Source organism: Tupaia chinensis, unplaced genomic scaffold, assembly GCF_000334495.1.
Source record: "Tupaia chinensis unplaced genomic scaffold, TupChi_1.0 Scaffold146289_1, whole genome shotgun sequence".
In the NCBI taxonomy this organism is placed as follows: domain Eukaryota; kingdom Metazoa; phylum Chordata; class Mammalia; order Scandentia; family Tupaiidae; genus Tupaia; species Tupaia belangeri.
Genome location: NW_006206145.1, coordinates 801,370 through 813,421, shown reverse-complemented (window position 1 = coordinate 813,421; position 12,052 = coordinate 801,370).

Below are 12,052 nucleotides of genomic sequence, written 5' to 3'. Positions count from 1 at the left end.
TCCTGCTGAGCTTTCAGAGACTTGGCTCCTAAAAATCTGCAGACATTTCCTTCCTTACGTGAATAAGAAGGAGAGAAATCTCTACTCCTTTGTTTCATTTCTGTCCCAGTGATTCTTCATTGTTAGTTCTAAGTGAGAGTCAGAGCCAGAAGGTTGAGAGGGTTACAAACTGTGAATCAAAAACAAGACTGATTCAAAAGGTCAAATGATCTTTGTATAATACATATAATTTCTTGGGATAAAATAGACTACAGACAAGTCCTGAACTGCTGACTGAAGACAGGTTCTTCAGCTCAGCAATATTGGCCATGATAAATTGTCTAGAGTCTAGTTCCTACCTGACACATAAAGTTGCTCAGGTATTTCTAAAAATTATAGGAAAAGAAGGATTGAGTACTGAACTAAAGAATATTTTTTTTCTCTTTCTTGTGCTCAGTAGACAATAATATCAACGAGTATTAGTCATTTGAATCACATTTATCAGGATCTTAGATTAAATAATTTTGAGATGGTATTTTAGGGATGCAACAGATTTTGTTTAACAGTTAACCAAGACTGATATTGATTCTAAATCTTTTTGCAATTATTCTTTTAAAATGTTTTACTTATTTTTTATGTGTGATAGAATGTTTGCATGTATGCATGAAAAAGAGACAGAGAGAATCACGTCCTAATAGGGCCTGGTTGTGCCATGATTTCTTTCCTCGAATACTCCAGCTCATGAAGGTCTTGAGCATGCATGTGTGCCTCTTGTTTTAGGGGTGAATGGGCCAGGAATCCAAACTGTAGTTCACATGGCTTCTAGCACTGAAGTCTGGAAAGCTACCAAATGCCCCACAGAGGCCGGGCCTATAATTATTCTTTAAGTACAAAAATGGAATGATTAGAGTTATCTTTTAAAGACACACAGATATATAAGTGATGATATATTAATTAATTATTATTTATTAACATGTTGATATTGTTTTAATCACACTCACTAAAAGGTTATTTGGAAGGTATAAAAGGAAGTTAATGTTAATTGACATTAGACAGCTAAGATTGGACTTTAAAGGTTGGTAAGATTGATCAGAAAATGTCCAGGATGCCTAAGGATAAGGAACACTCCAAGAGCAAACTGTTAAATTAAAGACCAATTAAGTACAAAATAATCTAGATCAATGCAACAACTTTGCCAATATTTCACCGATTTTTGTCTTCATTAAACAACTTTAACTTATATTCCTCTAGGATATTGGGTAGATAATAAAACACTCAATTGCATGGTCTTGAATTTACCTGCTTCAAGGAAAAAGTGGTGAAAAAATAAAAAATTAAGGTGTTTTATTGATTACTTATTTTTCCTATATATTCTGGTCATTAATTCTTCAGTTGGAGTAGTTTGCAAATGCTTTCTCTCATTCTGTGGGTTATCCCTTCACTCTATTTATTGTTTTCTTTGCTGTGCAGAAGATTTTTAGCTTGATGTAATCCCACTTCTGTTTGTCTACTTCTAAAAATATTCTGTCTTGGAATCAGTAGGTAGTGTGGTGTTTAAGGTGCTAGATTTCCCCATGGCCAACTATGATTTGAGTCCTGGACCCAGTCTCTTGAAAATCATGCTGTGTGCATATGTGCTCAAAATTCTAGGAGAAAGAATAGTGGTTTGACCAAGCCCGTCTGGGAGGTGATTTCTCACTCTCTCAGTGTTTCTCTGTCTCTCTCTGGGAAGTGCACACACCCTATGGTAAAAACCTTTAAAAAAAGGGTTCTGGGACCAGCAGTTGGTGCAATGGCTATGTCGCTGGACTCCCATGTAGTCAACCATGGTTTGAGTCCCAGACCCGGTGGCTTAAACTCATGCTGGGCACGTGTGCATGCATGCCCAAGATCCCGAGAGGAGAAAGGAGGAAAAGGGATTGCAGTGTGGCCATCCCCCCAGGGGGTTATTTCTCGCTTCCTGTCTCTATGTCTCTCTCTGTCTTTCCGGTGAATGCACACGCCCTATAGCAAAAACCTCTTTAAAAAAAAAAAAGGGTTCTGTCTCATATAATTATGGTTAATTGGTAAATTCTGAAAATATAAGATCATAAACAGAGATAGAAGACTTCAAGTGTCAAATCCCCATGTGAGAGTTTTCTAAAAGAGAATCTGAACTAAAGAATATTTTTTTTCTCTTTCTTGTGCTCAGTAGACAATAATATCAACGAGTATTAGTCATTTGAATCACATTTATCAGGATCTTAGATTAAATAATTTTGAGATGGTATTTTAGGGATGCAACAGATTTTGTTTAACAGTTAACCAAGACTGATATTGATTCTAAATCTTTTTGCAATTATTCTTTTAAAATGTTTTACTTATTTTTTATGTGTGATAGAATGTTTGCATGTATGCATGAAAAAGAGACAGAGAGAATCACGTCCTAATAGGGCCTGGTTGTGCCATGATTTCTTTCCTCGAATACTCCAGCTCATGAAGGTCTTGAGCATGCATGTGTGCCTCTTGTTTTAGGGGTGAATGGGCCAGGAATCCAAACTGTAGTTCACATGGCTTCTAGCACTGAAGTCTGGAAAGCTACCAAATGCCCCACAGAGGCCGGGCCTATAATTATTCTTTAAGTACAAAAATGGAATGATTAGAGTTATCTTTTAAAGACACACAGATATATAAGTGATGATATATTAATTAATTATTATTTATTAACATGTTGATATTGTTTTAATCACACTCACTAAAAGGTTATTTGGAAGGTATAAAAGGAAGTTAATGTTAATTGACATTAGACAGCTAAGATTGGACTTTAAAGGTTGGTAAGATTGATCAGAAAATGTCCAGGATGCCTAAGGATAAGGAACACTCCAAGAGCAAACTGTTAAATTAAAGACCAATTAAGTACAAAATAATCTAGATCAATGCAACAACTTTGCCAATATTTCACCGATTTTTGTCTTCATTAAACAACTTTAACTTATATTCCTCTAGGATATTGGGTAGATAATAAAACACTCAATTGCATGGTCTTGAATTTACCTGCTTCAAGGAAAAAGTGGTGAAAAAATAAAAAATTAAGGTGTTTTATTGATTACTTATTTTTCCTATATATTCTGGTCATTAATTCTTCAGTTGGAGTAGTTTGCAAATGCTTTCTCTCATTCTGTGGGTTATCCCTTCACTCTATTTATTGTTTTCTTTGCTGTGCAGAAGATTTTTAGCTTGATGTAATCCCACTTCTGTTTGTCTACTTCTAAAAATATTCTGTCTTGGAATCAGTAGGTAGTGTGGTGTTTAAGGTGCTAGATTTCCCCATGGCCAACTATGATTTGAGTCCTGGACCCAGTCTCTTGAAAATCATGCTGTGTGCATATGTGCTCAAAATTCTAGGAGAAAGAATAGTGGTTTGACCAAGCCCGTCTGGGAGGTGATTTCTCACTCTCTCAGTGTTTCTCTGTCTCTCTCTGGGAAGTGCACACACCCTATGGTAAAAACCTTTAAAAAAAGGGTTCTGGGACCAGCAGTTGGTGCAATGGCTATGTCGCTGGACTCCCATGTAGTCAACCATGGTTTGAGTCCCAGACCCGGTGGCTTAAACTCATGCTGGGCACGTGTGCATGCATGCCCAAGATCCCGAGAGGAGAAAGGAGGAAAAGGGATTGCAGTGTGGCCATCCCCCCAGGGGGTTATTTCTCGCTTCCTGTCTCTATGTCTCTCTCTGTCTTTCCGGTGAATGCACACGCCCTATAGCAAAAACCTCTTTAAAAAAAAAAAAGGGTTCTGTCTCATATAATTATGGTTAATTGGTAAATTCTGAAAATATAAGATCATAAACAGAGATAGAAGACTTCAAGTGTCAAATCCCCATGTGAGAGTTTTCTAAAAGAGAATATCTTTTCTCTGATTAAAAACATGAAGGAAACATAAATCCTGACATGTGAGGGTGTTCTAGATCATATCTTGAAATGTGCCTATTAAAACTTTCTTAGGTGTAGCAAGTTAACATTGCCTTCCCTTTATCTTTAAACCTTTGGTAAACAAAAACTAATGCCACAACTGTAATCTTCTAAGTAACAGAACTTAGACGATAGTGAAAATAAATTTCCCTATAAATCTTCTGCCATCAGTGAAAACTTTTTCATATGTATGGTATTGATTTATTTTCTATGCTGATTATTATGTCTAGACATATCTGAGTCTGTCAATGTCACTTTTTGAAATGTGGTGTTCAGAACTGAATACACGAATAGAGGTATGGAATCATAGGAAAGTATAGTTTTGTATTTTTGTCCTTCTTACTTGAAATTCAATATTTTTCTTCAGGCATCCTATAATTGTATTAGAATTTGGCATTGCCATATCATATTATTACTCAAATTGTGTTTCCAGACATATAATACTTGATGCATTTTGACATAGCATTAAGTAAAACAGTAATATGCAATTGTCTTATTTAATAAATTTGACTGGTTGTTTTTCCATTACATTTATATTTAGGTGATTCAGCCCATTGTTCCAACCTACAAAGCTCCTTCTAGATTCTACTTCTTATCTCAGTTACTAATAATCTCTTTTGCCTTTCTCATAGCCACACGCTTAAGAAAAGAAAGATCAAAGCTGTAGACTCAGACAGGCCAGAAATTCAATTCGCTTTTCATTTCTTACTAATTACCTGACCTAAGCCTTTGAAATTAGCTCCTTTATCTATAAAATGAGTGAAGAGTCACTTAACTTATTACAGTTTTGTGGGGATTAAAATTAATTATTTAAAATGGTTAACACAATTTCTCACCTAATGACAACTGTCTAAAAAGCCGTAATCATACCATCACCATTATTATTGTGTATATCCAAGTCTTTGGTAAAAATAAACAAAAGCTCACATTATATTATCAGAGTGCACCAATTCATCTATGCAAGGACCATTTAACATGAAAGTTCCGCCTAGAAGGAAATAGCCTGGCAATCAGTATACTCAATAATCCATCTTATCAACATTCAAATAATTTCGTAAATACTTCTAATTTTGCTCTTGGAATATGTTTTTACTCCACCTATTTTAATAGCTCTTTTGGTGTTCCATTTAGAATGTTCTATTCTGAATCTAAGTTCCCTTGAAAAGTTAACAATTCCATTTCTCTGGGGGAAAAAAATTGATCCAAACTAAAATTTAATTAAATTCATGCTTGATAAATTTTGTACAGTTATCTTTTAGAGAAACTAGTCTCATGACACCTTGCCTTTCCAGTCATAAAGAAAAATATTAGTTATTCTTAAGATTGGCAAGGAGTCCTAACGCATGAGACTTCAAGGGACAAATGGTGATACAACAGTAATGCAATAGGAACCACATAGGGAGGTCTTAGGTTCAAGTCCTAAGGCCTTCTTATACATGCCACATATGTGTACCCATGATCTTGACTTGTTGAAGTTGGAGGTGGATCATAGTATGAAGACCTTGTTTAGGATGCCTGTTTCTCTCTTTTTCTCTCTTCCTCTATCATGGAAGAAATAAATGACATTATTAATTATTATTATTATTATGGCCAAAGGATGTGTGCACTCACCAGAGAGACAAAGAGAGATACACAGACAGGGAAAGTAAGATCCTCCCCACCCCCAGTAGGGATGGCTATGCCACAATCCCTTTTCCTCTTCCTCGTTTCTCCTCTAGGGATTTTGGGCATTCATATGCATGTGCTTAGTTAAATTTCAAGCCACTGGGTACAGGACTTGAACCATGGATTCGGCTACATGGTATCCAGAACCTCACCCAATATGATAGCTGCTGGTCCCAGAAATAAATATGTGAACTTAAAAAAAACAAAGATAATATGAAGCCAGATGGTGCTCCAGTGCTGGTACCCCTGGACCCTCATGGGAATGTTCTGAGTTTATATTCTGGGATTTCTCTGAGAAAGCCGGGCATGCACATATGATGAAGAACAAGTAAGACTGGGAGTGGGTTGTGTCATAAGGATCCTGTTTGATTCTTTTTTTTCCCTATTTTTATTTTCATCAAGGAAGAAACAAATAAATGAACTTAAAAAAAAAAAAGCAAGTTTCAAGATCTCAACATATACAGACTTGTAGACACTTGGAGACAAAACTAAGATTTATATGATGTAGACACCAAGAGTTAATATATTCTGCCAGGGGTCAGTAACAAGATGCTGCTTTTTGTGTGGGAATGACTCCTTACATATTCTAAAGATATAGAAAAATGAGAAACTACTCCTTTTCCAAGAGATGGGCACAGGTGACCTACTTCAGTTTCAGGACCAAAGAGTTGTTGCTTTGAGCCAGGAAAAGGGAGAGGCATTTGAGGCACCTGGAGTAAAATTAAGAAGGCACTCCTGCAGAACTGACTGTAGTTACAGGACTTCTCAAACTTCGTGCCTTAAAATTCTCAATGGTTTCAATCTAGTTCAGGTCCTAATTTTCTCTAATTATAAAATGTCCCAAATTTAGATCAATGAAAATCAGGTATGGAACTTTTCCTTGAACCATTGGAAACTAACCTCTGGATTTCTGCTGGGCTGGACTGTCTAAATCAGTAGGACATAAGCCTAGAGATAATGTCTCTATCTCTGCCCAGACAGAATCATTTTAAGAAGTAAGCCAACATGGTGGAAACAGCATTGAGAAGAATGGATCTTTAGAAGTACTTATTAGCCCACTCAATCCAAAGTGTAAACAGTGAGCTTAGTACTTTATTTATTTCATAAAAAAATGTTAACCAATAAACTCTGTTTGTAATCATAACCAATTTAAGTTAGATTTCCTCCACTGGAATCCAAAATATTCTTTGTGTTCTTTGTAATATAGTCCATCCATTGAATGCAAAACAGTATCTTCTCACTTAGTCCATCCATTGAATGCAAAACAGTATCTTTTTACTCTGATAGTACACAGCTTTCGCTCGCTCTCTCCCTCTTTCTCTCTCTCTGAATCTCTCTCTCTCTCTATCTCTTTATATATATATATAAAGATAGATCTCTCTATCTCTTTATATATATATATATATAAACATAGCTATACAAATACACACACATATAGATAGTATTCGTTTATGTATATTTTCTAATGAATGTTTGGACTTCATGTTATTTGTCCTTTATTGACATATAATTATTTTTTCTTGCCTTCTTTCTTTCAGATTTTAATATTAAGTCTATGCTAGCCTCTGAAAGTGAGCTGTGGGGCTTCCCACACACTCTATCTTTGGAATAAAATGTGTTAATAATGGAATTTTGTTCCTTGAAAATTCGTTAAATCTAGGTAATGATGCTATCTAGATTGAAAATTTCTTGAGACAGTTTTAACTATTCTTTTCAGTCTTTATTAATCACAGAGTAATTAATGTGTTCTATCTTTGGCCTGTATCAGTTTTCAAAGTTCAACTTTTGACCTAGATTATTATAAATGTTCTTACAAATTTGTTAGTGTCTTTAGTTTATGTAATTAGGAATACTGTCCCACTTTGTGTGTGTGTGTGTGTGTGTGTGTGTGTGTGTGTACACCCAAGTATGTATTCCTTCCCTTCCATATCCTCCATTTGTCCTCAGTCTTGACAGAGATCTATTAAATGAACTGGTCTCTCAAAAGTCCAATTTTAATTTGTATCCTTTCCTCCACTTTGATTTTCTATCTTAGTAATAATGTTTGCTTGAGATTTATTTTGTCTGCTATTAATATAGACATTTTACCTTTTTTTAGTCTTAATTTGTTTAGCAGATTCCTTTTATCTTTTACAATCAACCATTCTGACACCTTATGTTATAGCTGTGTTTCTTACAAAGAGCACAGTTTAGACTATATCAATAATCCATGCAGACGATAACTTTTTTACTGAATCATTTCATCAATTTTATATACAAAAATTGCTGCTATATTTGGACTTGTTTTCAATTTTACATTTTATGTCTCTAGAGTCATTTTTACTTTATAGTTTCTATTTGAGTGTATTATTTATCATTATTAATTTTTTATCCCTCTAATGACTTGTAAGTTATATTTTTTCTATTCTGAGTTCTAGACATTACATAATGTATACTTGATTTATCAGCGTCTAAATTTAAACAATGTATTTTACTGTCCTCAAAGGGAAAAGATTTTAAAACACTTTAACTCATTTTTCCACATCAAAAATTATATACTATTTGTATTTTTTTTTAATTTAAGGTCCATAAAACTATGATTATTGTCTTATACATTTTATATACATTTTGTTACCTATATATTTAACACAGTGTGTGATTTTCCTTATGTCTTAATTTTCAAAGCCTCCATTAACACATTTAGAATTTATTCTAGAAAGTAACTGCAAGCTCTCTGTTGTCGGAAAATATCTTTCTGTCACTTTCATTTTGAAAGACTCCCTCACTGGTTATAATGATCTAAGCTGATAGTTATTGCTTTCATAGCATATTGACATTGCCATATTTCTGAGTTCTACCATCCATTTTGACAAATCAGAAGTCGCCTGTCAACTGTTACTCCTTTATGATAAACTTTTATTTCTTGCAAGTTTATAAAATCTATGTCTTATCTCTGTGTTCTTTTTCATCGTTCTGATGTAGATTTTATCTCACTTATCCTGCTTTTTATTTTTGTGTGTATTTAGGTTTCTAAAATTCTTTTCAGCAGTTCATTAGTCTCTTATCAGTTCTCCGTTGTCTCAAAATTCTACCCTCAAATATATTCTCTGACATACTCTCTGGAATGCCAATCAACAACTGATCTGGGTAAGCAGCTCATATTAGGGAAATGAGAGCCTCCACTTCCTATTCAATGGGACACTATTGTTACTTGATTTAAAGAATCCCTTTAGAATCTTAGAGACTTGAAACTACTTACGGTTTACCTTTGTGTTTCCTATAGTACCTAGAAAAATACAAAGAGAACGTTATAAGTAAATTAAAAATAATTTATTAAAGTACTTTTTACTATGTTTGCTAGTATTGTATCCTTTATACTTACAGGTGAATGTTATAAAGTTAAAATCTCATCTAAAAGCCAAAATTATTTTACTTTAATAGTATATGGTTAGTATTATCTGCCTCACTGCATTAACTTGCTCAGCAAAGTAGAAGTTCAATCAAAAGATAGTACTTTTCCTAAATGTTAATGAAAATGGGAACCAGTATCAAAACAGAACAATTACTATGTCAGTGAGTCACCTGATTTTAAAACAGTTTTGAAATATCATAATGACTTTCCTTTTGTTATTGGTTCACTAGACATTTTCTCACATCAGTAATTATTGAGACATGTTGTTGTCAAGACGCATTAGAATGTAAGAACTGTAGGGCCAGTAGATGGTGTGGTGATTGGGGCGGCCAAATCCCACATGGTCAACCATGTGGTTCTGTTTGAGCCTCAGATCCAGCAGCTTGAAAAACATTTGGGGTTGCATGTACATGTGTGCTCAAATCCTAGAAGAAGAAATGGACGAAAAGGCATTGCAGCATGGCCAACTTCCATGGAAGGTGTTTTTTCACTGTTTTTTCACTCTTTCTCTCTCTCTGGCAAGCACATGTGCCCCGTGACCAAAAAAAAAAAAAAAAAAGACGAAAAGCAAAAGAAGACTATAAGAACTGTATAATAGTTGAAAGTTGTGCTTCTGTTTACAGATAAACACGGTATGATGCCTGAGATAAATTTCTGTCTTCTCACCTATACTTTGCTGTAACACTTGTGAATACTTGTGAATATTTCAAATAAACAAAATAATTATAAAACCAGAAAAGAGTGAAAAAAGCCTTTATTTGAAGATGATAGTGAGTATATAACTGGAGTGGATTTAGAAACTCTAAGATTATATTTTCCTTGGTGTATTACATAACTTGTACCTGTCTTTTTATAGATTTTTAAAAATGTTTTAATAAGGGCATTCAAGGAAAAAAAATTCTATCATTTTTATTTATTTATTTATTTATTTATTGGTAGTTTTTTTTTTTTTTTTTTTTTTGGTAGGTTTTTGTTTTGTTTTGTTTTGTTTTGTTTTGTTTTTTTGCCTGGGGCATGTGTGCTCATCAGCAAGAGAGAGACCCAGATAGTGAGAGGGAAAATGAGAAATCACTTCCCAAGGAGAGGATGGTCATGCCACAATCTCTTATCCTCCTTTCCTCTCTCAGGATTTTGGGCACATAAGCACACATGCCCAGCATGAGTTTTAAGCCACCGGATCCAGGACACATAACCGTAGTTGGTATTGTGGGAGTCTATAAGTAACTGTTACATCTGCTGACCCCATATTATTCTATTTTTAAACTCTTTCGTTGATAACTTGAATTGAGAAAATCAGTTGAAGTATCTAGACTGAGTTTTACTCAACTTATAAATCACTTGGTGGAATTACCTTTGTAGCAGAACCCAGAGGGGAATATATTGTATGCCATCACAGAGACAGTGGTTAGCTGGTATTTATTGAGATGTTTATTGGTCTGATAAAGGATTTACTTGTAGTAGTTTGCATATAGGTGGAAATTGAGTATGTGTGCATTTTTACTCATGGAAATGCAAGCAGTTTGTAAACATTGTGACAATCATTCATATGAAATGAGGTTGCCCATGTTAGGCTAGCCAGTATTTGAACAGACATTGAATTAACCAATATTTTAGTGTATTAGTTTTTAAAAAAACCTTTCTGTGTGTATTAGTTAAAAAAAAAAAAAAGGAACCAGCAGTTAGAGTAATGGCTATGTCACTGAACTCCCACGTAGTTGACTGCGGTTCGTGCCCCGGACCCGGTGGCTTAAAACTCACGCCGGGCGCGTGTGCGTGCATGCCCAAGATTCTGAGAGGAGAACGGAGGAGAAGGGATTGCTATGTGACCATCCCCCCTGGGGGGTGATTTCTCGCTTTCTGTCTCTCTGTCTCTGTCTGGCGAGCGCACGTGCCCTATAGGAAAAAAACACTCCAAAAAAAATTTTTTTTAAAAAGGAAAAAGATGTCTTAACATTAATGGTACTAAAAGTTGGCTACATTTTAAGAAATTTCCACTTCAATATTGTTTACTGGAAGAATCAATCAGAAACTCTGGGAATGAGATCTAGGTCACATTGATATTTAAGCTCCCTAGGTGGTTTCATTTTGCAGCATAGATACACAAGCATTGTAAATAAAAAAGAATAATAGATGAAATTAATAGAACTTCCTTGAATGAATCTTGATGAAGCATTACCATTTTTGAAACCTCATAAAAATTAAGAATGTTAATTTCTGGGATCAACAGTGTAGTGATTAGGTCACTGGATCCCACATGGCTCACTGTAGTTTGAGTCCTGCACTTGGTGGCTTGAAACTCATACCGTGTGCATATGCATATGTGCTCAAGATCGCAGGAGGAGAATGGAGCAAAAGAAATTACAGCATGCACATCTCCCCCCAACACACTGATCTGTCTCACTCCCTCTCTGGCAAGGGCATGTGCCCTGAGGCAAAAATCTCTAAATAAGATTTAAAAATTTAAAAAGACTATTTAAACAGAGAGAGACATATCTTTGTCTATGTGATTATTTTCTTTCAATAAAGCTCAGCTCTGCCAATCATGTTTTCAGCTATTTATTTATCATCCAAACTTATGTTTAATGACCTATATGATACTTGTCACGAGTATTTTGCTATTGCAAAAAGTTCTCTACTGTTTTGTACTTATTTATGTTAAAAAAAGTTTTTTCTTGGGGCCAGTAGATGGCATAATGGTTAGTTGCTGGACTCCCATGTAGTCAACTGTGGTTCAAGTCCTGGACCCAGTGGCTTAAAACTCATGCTGTGTGAGTGTGCATGCCTGCCCAACATCCCCTGTGGAGACTGGAGGAAAAGGGATCACAGTACAGCCATCTCCCTTAGGGGCAGTGATTTTCCAATTTTGGTCTCTCTGTCTCTCCCTGTCTCACAGGCAAGCACACACTCCCTATAGCAAAATTCTTTCCCCCCCAAAAAAGTTTTCCTTTAGTAAATCAGATTGATGAAGAAAATCAAATTCGGGAACCAGCAGTTAGCGTAATGGCTATGTCGCTGGACTCCCACGTAGTCGACCGTGGTTCGCGTCCTGGACCTGGTGACTTAAAAC